The 12,221-nt window shown below is 44.0% G+C and overlaps 1 pseudogene; it reads left to right on the top strand.

Annotated features, from left to right (window-relative positions):
- The first annotated feature begins 1,014 nt into the window (after positions 1–1,014).
- LOC130127375 (H-2 class II histocompatibility antigen, E-S beta chain-like) lies at positions 1,015–8,967 on the top strand (annotated as a pseudogene).
- The last annotated feature ends 3,254 nt before the right edge of the window (positions 8,968–12,221 follow it).

Genomic DNA, 12,221 nt, shown 5'->3' with positions numbered 1-12,221 from the left:
TGGCTGCTAGACTTGGCGTTTTTAACTGATCTAACCAACATGTTGAACGAGCTTAATTTAGAGCTGCAAGGAAAAGACAACAGCGTGGTAAACATGATCAGCTCAGTTAACGCTTTCAAACGGAAAATGAAACTTCTGTCCTCAAAGTTGCAGCGCCGTGATTTGGGAAACTCCCGAAACCTCGCAGCAGAGCTGGAGAAGCAAGGGAGGGCGTGTGCGCAACTTGACAGTGCACGCTACACAGAGCAGATTGAAAATGTCCGGTCAGACTTTGACAAACGGTTTCAAGACTTTGCTTTGCTTGAGCCAATCGCTACATTTATGTGCTACCCATTTGGGGAAGATACAGAGGTGGATTCCCTCGCCTCAAAAATGGCAACACTGTTTCACCTGAACTCGTTTGCAGTGGAGGATGAGATGCTGACAGTACAGGCTGACATTCAGCTTAAGTCCAGGGCGCATGGAGAGTTTTGGAACTTACTTACAGAGGACAAGTACCCAAACATGAGGAAATGTGCAACCTCCTTCACGGCATTATTCGGCTCTGCACACACACACACACGTGTGTGTGTGTGTGTGTGTGTGTGTGTGTGTGTGTGTGTGTGTGTGTGTGTGTGTGTGTGTGTGTGTGTGTATGTGTGTGTTCTTGTACATGTTGAGTGTGTATTGTGTACATGTTGAGTGTGTATTGTCTACATGTTGAGTGTCCTGCAGCTAGGGGGCGCTATACTAACAACACATGTCCTCTTGTCATTCTGTCACCGGCCAAAGCTTCTCAGTCCCCGAACAGGCTCGAACCTGTGAGTTTCTGTCCCTTTCCAGCATTAGGCTCTACCCTCTACCTGGTAACAGATGACGCGGCAGGCTTCTGTGTTTTCTATTGGCTGATGTTGGGAGAGCTAGCCAGCCCAGTAAGGTGATTGGGTGGTGGACTGGTTTATGTCCAGGGGGCAGTCCACACCAGTCAGTCTGTAAAGGAGGACAGTTTATTGTGTTCATCAGCAAGACAGACACATGGCTTCATGCTGCCTTGTTGTGTGTTGCTCCCTCCTGGTCGTGGGTTTCTATGGAGCAGGTGAGATAAAACATGTAAATCAGTCTCTGTTGGATGGACTCTGCTGTGTTGTTAGAAAAGAGGTTTTAATTATTGTCTTTAAAACAATTCAACTAAGTAACTTGAACCTGTTTCTCTTTCTGTTCCAGATGCGTTTTTGCATTATTACCTGGCCACATGTGTGTTCACCTCCTCTGAGCTTCCTGACATAGAGTACATATACTCTCATTATTTCAATAAGATATAATTTATCAGGTTTAACAGCACTGTGGGGAAGTTTGTTGGATACACTGAACTTGGTATCCGTAACGCAGAGCGCTGGAACAACGATCCTGCATTTCTGGCACAAAGGAGAGCTCAGAAAGAGACGTACTGCAAACCTAATATAGAGACAAGGTACCGAGCTGCACTGGATAAGACAGGTGAGCTGCTCTGCTATGATGACTATTACTACTACTGTTACTACTACTATTAGTAGTACTATTATTATGACTATTATTACTACTGTTACTACTACTATTAGTAGTACTATAATTATGACTATTATTACTACTGTTACCACTACTATTAGTAGTACTATTATTATGACTATTACTACTACTGTTACTACTACTATTAGTAGTACTATTATTATGACTATTACTACTACTGTTACTACTACTATTAGTAGTACTATTATTATGACTATTACTACTACTGTTACTACTACTATGAGTAGTACTATTATTATGACTATTACTACTACTGTTACTACTACTATTAGTAGTACTATTATTATGACTATTACTACTACTGTTACTACTACTATGAGTAGTACTATTATTATGACTATTACTACTACTGTTACTACTACTATTAGTAGTACTATTATTATGATTATTACTACTATTACTACTACTATTAGTAGTACTATAATTATGACTATTACTACTACTGTTACTACTACTATTATTAGTACTATTATTATGATTATTACTACTACTATTACTACTACTATTATTAGTACTATTATTATGCATGCATGTATCCGTGTGTGTAAGTGAGCGCGCGTGATTGTGAGTTGTGTGCGCGCGCGCGTCTGCGAGTTGTGTGTGTAGGTGTGCGCGCGTGTCTCTTCGCGCGCGTTTTTGTATGCGCGCGTGTGTGTCCGTGTGTGTGTGTGTGTGTTTGTGTGTGTGTGGTTGTGTGTGTGTGTTTGTGTGTGCGTGTGTGTGTGTATGTGTGCGCGCGTATGTAAGTTTGCGCGCCTGTTTGTGAGTTGTGTGTGCTTGCACTTCTGAGTTGTGTGTCGGTGTGCGCGGGTTTCTGTTTGCGCGCGCGCGTGTCCGTTTGTGTGTTTGTGTGTGTGTTTGTCACCGTGTGTGTGTGTGTGCGTGCGTGTCTGTGTTTGTCACCGTGTGTGCGTCTGTGTGTGTGTTTGTGTGTATCTGTGTGTAGGTGCGCGCGCGTTTGTGAGTTGTGTGCGCGCGTGCGTCTGTGAGTTGTGTGTGTCGGTGTGTGTGTGTGTCTGTGTGTGTGTGTGCGTGTGTCTGTATGTCTTTGTGTGTGTCTGTGTCTGTGTGCGTGTGTCTGTGTGTGTGTGTGTGTGTGTGTGTGTGTCTGTATGTGTGTCTGTGTGTGTGTGTCTCTGTGTGTGTGTTTGTGCGTGTGTGTGTGTGTGTGTGTGTGTGTGTGTGTGTGTGTGTGTGTCTCTGTGTGTGTGTTTGTGCGTGTGTGTGTGTGTGTCTTTGTGTGTGTCTGTGTCTGTGTGCGTGTGTCTGTGTGTGTGTGTGTGTGTGTGTGTGTGTGTCTGTATGTGTGTCTGTGTGTGTGTGTCTCTGTGTGTGTGTTTGTGCGTGTGTGTGTGTGTGTCTTTGTGTGTGTGTGTGTGTCTTTGTGTGTGTGTGTGTGTGTGTGTGTGTGTGTGTGTGTGTGTGTGTGTGTGTGTGTTAGTGAACAATAGAACATGGTACATAAAACAGGTGTGTAGTATTACGGACACACATCAGGTTCAGTATCATTACACAACTACGTCAGAAGAACCCAATCAGGGTGTGAGACAGTCCCCGACATAAAGCAGCGCTGCCAGCAGGTATTAACGGGCTCCAAGCCCCCATGTATGTAAGTCGGGTCTGGCTGTCTGTAGGAGCCTCGCTAGTTGAGCTGTTTGCTTATTAGACGGATGCAAGTCTCAGTCTTAAAGAGCGACGGTGGTCGTAAAGCTGTCCGTCAAGATGGTGTATGAGGATGGTTGTGAACACAGCGCACAACTATTGATCATCTATGACGTCAACAAAGGATCATTGATGAACCCGGAACAGGTTATTAACATCGTGTGGGTTGGGGCTGGAAGAAAAACAACATATGTGTCTAAAAGAATATAATGACATGTAGGGATGAGGTGGGGAAATGAGTAGTATTAGGCTGTACATACTTGTCAACAATGTTGAGTGTTAAGTACTGAGTAATAACAGTGGAAGAGCGTGTAGTATCTGTTTTAGGAGAAGTACAATTCTAGTGTTCCCTCCCATGGACGAGGCAAGTGTGGGGCTGACAGGAGCGAAGAGGTTGTCTTCCACTAACTTCAGAGGGTTTCTTGGCAGCCTTGCAGTGAGTTATTCAGTAAAGTGGGAGAAATGCAGCCTGCTGGAAACCTTGTTCTGAGCTTCAGGGAACTGATTTGTGTTTTAATTAAACCTGCTGAAGTGGGAGTAGGAGGACATAATGAAGCATGAGTATGCTGCATCTGAGTTCAGCATCTATGCAGTGAATGCGTGAAGGCGTCATCAGGAAACTGAGATTAGTTCTTAACAGACGCAGCTAATGGCGGTGTCTGAGCCAGAGATGTGGAAGCAGAGGCTTATCTTACAGCTGCTATGGGTCATTCTGTGACTTGTTTGCTGATTCTGAAAGAAATGTGTAGTTATACTCCTGTAGTGCGTTGTGTAGCCGTGTCAAAGGGCAGTAGAGTGGACTTGGGGTGATAATGGTTTGCATTATAAAATGTCCTTTACTGAAGGGCGCTCACAAGAGTACATAGCTGCTAGCTGCAAAGCTTCAGTTTGATCACACTGACAGGCTACAAGTAGTTTGGATATATAATTTTAGCGCATGTCATGATTTTGCAGCATAGCGCCACCTAGTGGCCAATTAACAGTAAATATTGCACAGAACCTCAGGGCGTCATGACTTATTGGTGGACCAAGTTTCGTGTTAATCGGAGTTGCTGTGAACAAGATCCGCCACCTTGAACCAATAGCATAGCTGCTGCTAAAGAGCTGCATGTTGTCCCTTATACTTTAAACGCTCATAACACAAAAACCGTCGCTGATAAACATCTGAACACATTCACACGTCATGCTGGTAGTGTCACGTGTCCTCTCAAATATTTTGGAATAGTTTGATCAAATATGTGTGAAAATAAAAAATATTAGGTATATTGTACACTGTACAGGCATATATTGTACATTGGTGTGGATGCATGTTTTGACCGATTAGAATGACCTTTGACCCCCTTGATATGTTCCTTCTCCAGAATATCTGTGGCGATGTTGGTAGCAATTGAATGAATCTGTGCAGAAATGTTTATGTTTTATGATTTTTCATATTTTGAAAAATATAGAGTGACGGACTTCTGAATTGACCATATGTTGCAGTGCAGCAAAGTGTTGGCATCACTTACTGGATCTGCTCACAACATCTCAGTTCTGTAGGATGTGCAGGGGATTTGGGAGACATTTTGGGGCATTTTTGAAGTTTCGCAGGTGAAATTTACATTTTTGTCATAAACCACGCCCACTTTTTAAATTATGACTAAATTGCATGTATCAACTCCAGTATGAGCCTAGATTGCGCACCCCAAATTTCCTCCAAATCCATCGTGCCTATTATGAGATAGGAACTTCTCCAATTTATAGCGCCCCCTACTGGACAAATGAAACGCACTTCATCATTTAGGATCTTTTGACAATACCTGACATACCTCTAAAATTTCAAGTTGATATGTCAATGCATTGATGAGTTATGGCACCGTCATGGAAAATCACCGTTTTTCAGTCAAGGTTCATTGATCTGTCAAATCAAAACCGAGCAACGGATCAAAATTCTTTCGACACCATTTTTGCCTTGAGTGACTGTAGATGATGTGTGCCACGTTTCGTGTAAATCGATCGCACGGCCTTGGAGGAGTTCGAACAAGTAGTTTTGGATATTTTCGCAAATTTGCGAAATGAAATTACAGCAGAAATGGGCGTGGTCTATACCACGTGACTCAGCTATGCTCAGTGAATCTGCGCCTGTAAAGGTTTTGCATGTCCGATGTACGGTTTGGGAGTTACACGCCAAAACGCGTTGACCTTCAAAATAGCACCACCAACTGGTTGACATGTGTCATGTTTTGCATGTGGGGTGAGTGCGAAGTTCTGTACCAGGCCTCCAAATGGTTTTGTAGAATCTGTTACGGTGTAGGCTGCAGTACCACTTTTACCAACGGAAAAATAAAAATAAAAATCCGAGCAGAAACAATAGGGGTCCCCAGCCCCTGGGGCTTGGACCCCTAATAAATGGTAACAACATCATACAAACAAAGAACAGACACACAACAAAACAGAAGGGGAGTACACGTGTACACATGTAAAGTAACAGACGGCTGTCAGGACACAAGTGTGGTAGTAGGTCAGCAGCTCGTTACTTGTGTTGTTGTTTCAAGGCTGAGAGGTTTAAGGAAAGACTCACTTCTTGGAGACAAGCAGGGATCTTAGGTAGTGATTTACACAACTCCTGTTTGTGAGTACACATGTTGCATCTACAGTAACACAATTAATCAGGTGTTGAAGAGCACATCTTCTGGATGAAGACAGCACCAGGTCACGTGTCTCATGTTAAAGGAGGGACAGAGTCACGAGACTCCACACCAGTCCAACACTTATGGGACATTTCACCATCACACAACAAGTGTGAGCGTGTTTGTGTGTTGTGTTACCAGAATCAACGGAATCTAGAACTTCCAGACCTCCTTCTGCTTCACTGCTGGACAGGACACATGGTTTAAGCTGGTGTGGTTTATTCTTCCAAATGACATTTAAGAAAGTTCTATTTGCTTCTGTGGCGGTAGAACCATAAACCAATAGAGACACAGATGGACCCACAAAGCGAGACAGGCCCTCTGCTTTGGAGAGGAGAACTCCTCCTAAAGTAGATAAACCCCTTCCAAGACCAATCCTGAAGACAGACTTGGTCTTTTTAATCTGTTGGAGAAATGGAGATGTTGTCTAGCTGTAAGATGTGTAGTTGTATATATTCCCAAATACTTAACGGACTCTTTTACCGGATGTTTCCAACTACACAATCGCTACAATCACGCACAGACAACATTCCACATGTGCACACATTTAGTCGCAGGTCCGAGGCCCTGGAACACTGGTTACCTGAGGTAACAGAGTTCCTCACGTGCTTCTTGTCCTTCAAAACAAAGTGGTGTCGTCTGCCAATTGTGAGATTTTTAACTCTCCACCAAAACCCGACATTCCTTCCAAACGTCCATCATTCACGATATTAACTGATAAGAATTCAGCCCCTCAAATAAATAAGGGAGGAGGAACAGGGCAGCCTTGGCGGAGCCCTCTGTTCATCTGGACTCTTTTACAGCTGTTGAAGTTCATCATAACAGAACTATTCATATCTTTGTAAAACATATTGACAATGCCAACAAAGTTATTCCCAAAGCCCAACGCCTCGACGGACTGTAACAGAACCGTGAGTTCAATCGTGTCAAAGGCCTCATAGAAGTCTAGGAACAAATAAGTGCTTCAGAATTTACTGCATCTGCATCATCCAGCAGATCTAGGATGAGTCTCATGTTACAGTAACGTGCCGGGTTTTCATGAGCCCTGTTTGAGGTCCGGCTATAACAGAGTCTAGTCCTCAATGCGGAGGGCTGGACTGGGGCGACTCACCGCAGAAGAGCCGTTTAACATGCTTTATTCCAGCTCTGCTAGGCACTGCCGTAAATCAGTTTATGGTAACTCCTCTGGGGGCCGCTGTCGTAATAATGTAAACTAACCTACGACACATCAGTACAATCGCCAAGGCTGGACTACCCCGGGATTCCAACCCACGACCTTTCTGCTGTGAGGCGACCGTGCTGACCACTGCGCCACCATGTGGCCTCAAACATTATATACTCTCAGGATTAGCAATTCTACACATTTGACATTGATTCAAAAAGTTAATTTCAAGTCCTGATGATGATGATGATGATAATGATGATGATGATGATGATGATGATGACGATGATGATGATGATAACAAAATAATTCTTTACCAGCTGAGCCCAGTGTGAGACTGACTTCAGTGACGCCCCCTAGTGGCCGACATCCGGCCATGCTGATGTGCAGTGTCTACAACTTCTACCCCAAATACATCAGTGTCACCTGGCTGAGAGACGGACAGCCGGTGACCTCTGACGTCACTTCCACCGATGAGCTGGCAAACGGTGATTGGTACTACCAGATCCACTCCCACCTGGAGTACACGCCCAGGTAAGAACACTTAGACTCAGTACCAAATGGACCGGTCCAAATACATACAAAATACTTTAACACTATACACTCACGCGCACACGCACACGCACGCACGCACACGCGCGCGCACACACACACACACACACACACACACACACACACAATGACTGGAAAACAAAGCACAATGTGATGGTTTAAGGTGGAACGTGTCTCCTCACTGTCTGCTCTGTAGACACCTGCTGTAAGTTTAAGGTGGAACGTGTCTCCTCAGTGTCTGCTCTGTAGACACCAGCTGTATGTTTAAGGTGGAACGTGTCTCCTCAGTGTCTGCTCTGTAGACACCAGCTGTATGTTTAAGGTGGAACGTGTCTCCTCAGTGTCTGCTCTGTAGACACCAGCTGTATATTTAAGGTGGGATGCGTGGCTCTTTACTGGTGAGATCCCAGATGGACAACAGAGTATTTATTGTGTATTAATACCGTGTTTTAAACTGGGCTGATGTTTAGTATCAGACTCGACTAGTTTCTGTGCAGACAGACAGGAAGGTACAAACTTACCTCATCCAATCACATCACGTCTTATTTATTGTTGATATGTTGTTTATTCCCTGTGTTTTTTCTTCTTCTTCACTTATTTCATCTCAGGTCTGGAGAGAAGATCACCTGCATGGTGGAACACGCCAGTTTCCCCTCTCCTGAGAAAGTGGACTGGAGTGAGTATCTATGTGTGTCTCTGTCCATGGATAGGTGATGAAGACATAGAGAGACAGGTCAACATGCAGATGTGTCTATAGATAGAGACATGTGTCTGTCTCTCCAGATCCCTCCATGCCACAATCAGACAGAAACAAGATCGCCATCGGAGCGTCAGGTCTGCTTCTGGGTTTGATTTTGTCTTTGGCAGGTCTGATCTACTACAAGAGGAAGGTCAGAGGTCAGTAACACTAGATCAGTCCAGACCAGGTTTACACTGGTTCACATCAGTCCACATATACACACTACACTATAATACCACTACACTATAATACCACTACATATACACACTACACTATAATATCACTACATATACACAGTACACTATAATACCACTGTATATACGCAGTATACTACATCACTACATTATAATACAAACACATATAAGCAGTACACTCTATATCACTACACTATATCAGTACATATAGACCATACACAATACATATAAATAGACAGTACACTATACATATCAGTACTTATAGACAGTACACTGTACACATTAGTACTTATAGATAGTTGAAGAAACAATAGTTAATTTGGGTGTCATCAGTACTTGAAGTGGGCCAGACTTGTTTGGTTGTATTTCAGTCTCTTCACTCTTCACCACTTTTCTTATCGTTGGTCTTTTTTAACAGGGCGTGTTCTGGTTCCAACCAGCTGAAGCAGGAAGTGACGCTTCTTCCTCGTTGGTTGTTTTGGTGGCAGTCCAGTGTGTGTCGCTTTCACCTGAAGGTTTTCTCCCAGGTTGTCAGTGCTGCCCCCTGCTGGATCTCATTGCCTCCTGCTCGTATTCTTACTAATGCTCTACAGATTCTGATGTCATAGACATATAAAGAGTAGACGCCGCATCGACCGCTGCTGCCTATTGGCGCTGACGAGCCGTGGGGCCGCCATCTTGGACCGGTCACCCGCTCCACTCAGTGTAATGTGTTTGGCAGGCGCAATGAACTGTCAGCGCAGTTAACCAATCATAACTCGCTGAATACCAAACTGATTTCCACGCCTTTTTTGTTGCTGAAAACGTCATACATGTAGCTATGATACAGGACACAAGGTTTGACGTATTTTAATGTTCATAGTTGGCTTAACAGTAATAGAATATTCTGATATATGATATATGTGATGTATGATAGGTAGCTACCGTATTGTTCTGAATAGAAGACGGGGTTTTTACCCTGGAAATACGTATGAAAAAGTGGGGGTCGTCTTACATTCGAGGTCTAGACTTTTGAATGTCAATATACATTCTCACACAGTCAGATTTGTTTCAAGACCGTTCTAAAATTAGACCACTTCGATGGTTAATGCTGTTATTGAAATGTTGAAATGGTTATTTTTTCACTATGAGATGGATAGTCTCAATAGACTACAGTTTATTTTCATTTGTATGCTATTTAAATACCATAAGTCATTCATTTACAAATGTATTTACATTTTTTTATTTAAATGTGACAATTTCATCTAAAATATATTGAAAACATAATTTTATTTAAAAGCTGTTAAACAGACTACCTTGTTTTATTCAATGTGTTTTTATTATCATTATTTTCAAATATAATGTTTTTCTTTATCTACTACTACTACTACTACTACTACTACTACCTTCGGCTGCTCCCGTTAGGGGTCACCACAGCGGATCATCCGTTTCCATTTCTTCCTGTCTTCTGCGTCTTCCTCTGTCACACCAGCCACCTGCATGTCTTCCCTCACCACATCCATAAACCTCCTCTTTGGCCTTCCTCCTCTCCTCTTCCCTGGCAGCTCCATATTCAGCATCCTTCTCCCAGTATACCCAGCATCTGTCCTCCACACATGTCCAAAACATCTCAATCTTGCCTTTCTTGCTTTGTCTCCAAACCGTCCAACCTGAGCGGTCCCTCTAATATAATCGTTCCTAATCCTGTCCTTCTTCGTTACTCCCAGTGAAAACCTTAGCATCTTCAACTCTGCCACCTCCAGCTCCTCCTCCTGTCTTTTCGTCAGTGCCACTGTCTCCAAACCATATAACATAGCTGGTCTCACAACCATCTTGTAAACTTTCCCTTTAACTCTTGCTGATACCCTTCTGTCGCAAATCACTCCTGACACACTTCTCCACCCACTCCACCCTGCCTGCACTCTCTTCTTCACCTCTCTACTGCACTCCCCGTTACTTTGGACAGTTGTCCCCAAGTATTTAAACTCAAATGCCTTCGTCACCTCCACTCCTTGCATCCTCACCATTCCACTGTCCTCTCTCTCATTCACGCATAGGTATTCCGTCTTGCTCCTACTGACTTTCATTCCTCTTCTCTCCAGTGCATACCTCCACCTCTCCAGGCTCTCCTCAACCTGCACCCTACTCTCGCTACACATCACAATGTCATCCGCGAACATCATCGTCCATGGAGACTCCTGCCTGATCTTGTCCGTCAACCTGTCCATCACCATTGCAAACAAGAAAGGGCTCAGAGCCGATCCTTGATGTAATCCCACCTCCACCTTGAACCCATCTGTCATTCCAACCACACACCTCACCATTGTCACACTTCCCTCATACGTATCCTGCACCCCTCCTACATACTTCTCTGCAACTCCTGACTTCCTCATACAATACCACACCTCCTCTCCCGGCACCCTGTCATATGCTTTCTCTAAATCTACAAAGACACAATGCAACTGTTTCTGGCCTTCTCTATACTTCTCAATCAACATTCTCAAAGCAAACATCACATCTGTGGTGCTCTTTCGTGGCATGAAACCATACTGCTGCTCGCTGATCGTCACCTCTCCTCTTAACCTAGCTTCTATTACTCTTTCCCAAATCTTCATGCTGTGGCTGATCAACTTTATACCTCTGTAGTTGCTACAGTTCTGCACATCGCCCTTGTTCTTGAAAACCGGTACCAGTATGCTTCTTCTCCACTCCTCAGGCATCCTCTCACTTTCCAGGATTGTGTTAAACAATCTAGTTAAAAACTCCACTGCCATCTCTCCTAAACACCTCCATGCCTCCACAGGTATGTCATCAGGACCAACTGCCTTTCCACTCCTCATCCTCTTCATAGCTGCCCTCACTTCCTCCTTGTTAATCCACTGAACTTCCTGATTCACTATCCCCACATCATCCAACCTTCTCTCTCTCTCATTTTCTTCATTCATCAGCCCCTCAAAGTACTCCTTCCACCTTCTCAGCACACTCTCCTCGCTTGTCAGCACATTTCCATCTCTATCCTTGATCGCCCTAACTTGCTGCACATCCTTTGCAGCTTGGTCCCTCTGTCTAGCCAATCGCTACAAGTCCTTTTCTCCTTCCTTAGTGTCTAACCTGTCATACAAATCACCATACACCTTTTCCTTTGCCTTTGCCACCTCTCTCTTTGCTTTACGCTGCATCTCCTTGTACTCCTGTCTACTTTCTTCATCTCTCTTACTATCCCACTTCTTCTTTGCCAACCTCTTCTTCTGTGTACTTTGCTGTACTTCCTCATCCCACCACCAAGTCTCCTTGTCTTCCTTCCTCTGTCCTGATGACACACCAAGTACCTTCCTAGATGTCTCCCTCACTATTTCTGCAGTGGTTGTCCAGCCAATCGGCAACTCTTCACTACCACCCAGTGCCTGTCTTAACTCCTGCCTGAACTCCACACAACAGTCTTCCTTCTTCAACTTCCACCATTTGATCTTCGGCTGTGTCTTCACTCGCTTCCTCTTCTTGGTCTCCAAAGTCATCCTACAGACCACCATCCGATGCTGCCTAGCTATATTCTCCCCTGTCACCACCTTGCAGTCTCCAACCCCTTTTAGATGGCGCCTTCTACATAAGATATAGTCCACCTGTGTGCACTTTCATCCACTCTTGTATTTCACCCTGTGTTCCTCCCTCTTCTTGAAATATGTATTCACCACAGCCATTTCCATCCTTTTCACAAAATC

Source organism: Lampris incognitus, chromosome 17, assembly GCF_029633865.1.
Source record: "Lampris incognitus isolate fLamInc1 chromosome 17, fLamInc1.hap2, whole genome shotgun sequence".
Lineage (NCBI taxonomy): Eukaryota > Metazoa > Chordata > Actinopteri > Lampriformes > Lampridae > Lampris > Lampris incognitus.
This window is presented reverse-complemented; position numbering and strand designations above follow the sequence as displayed.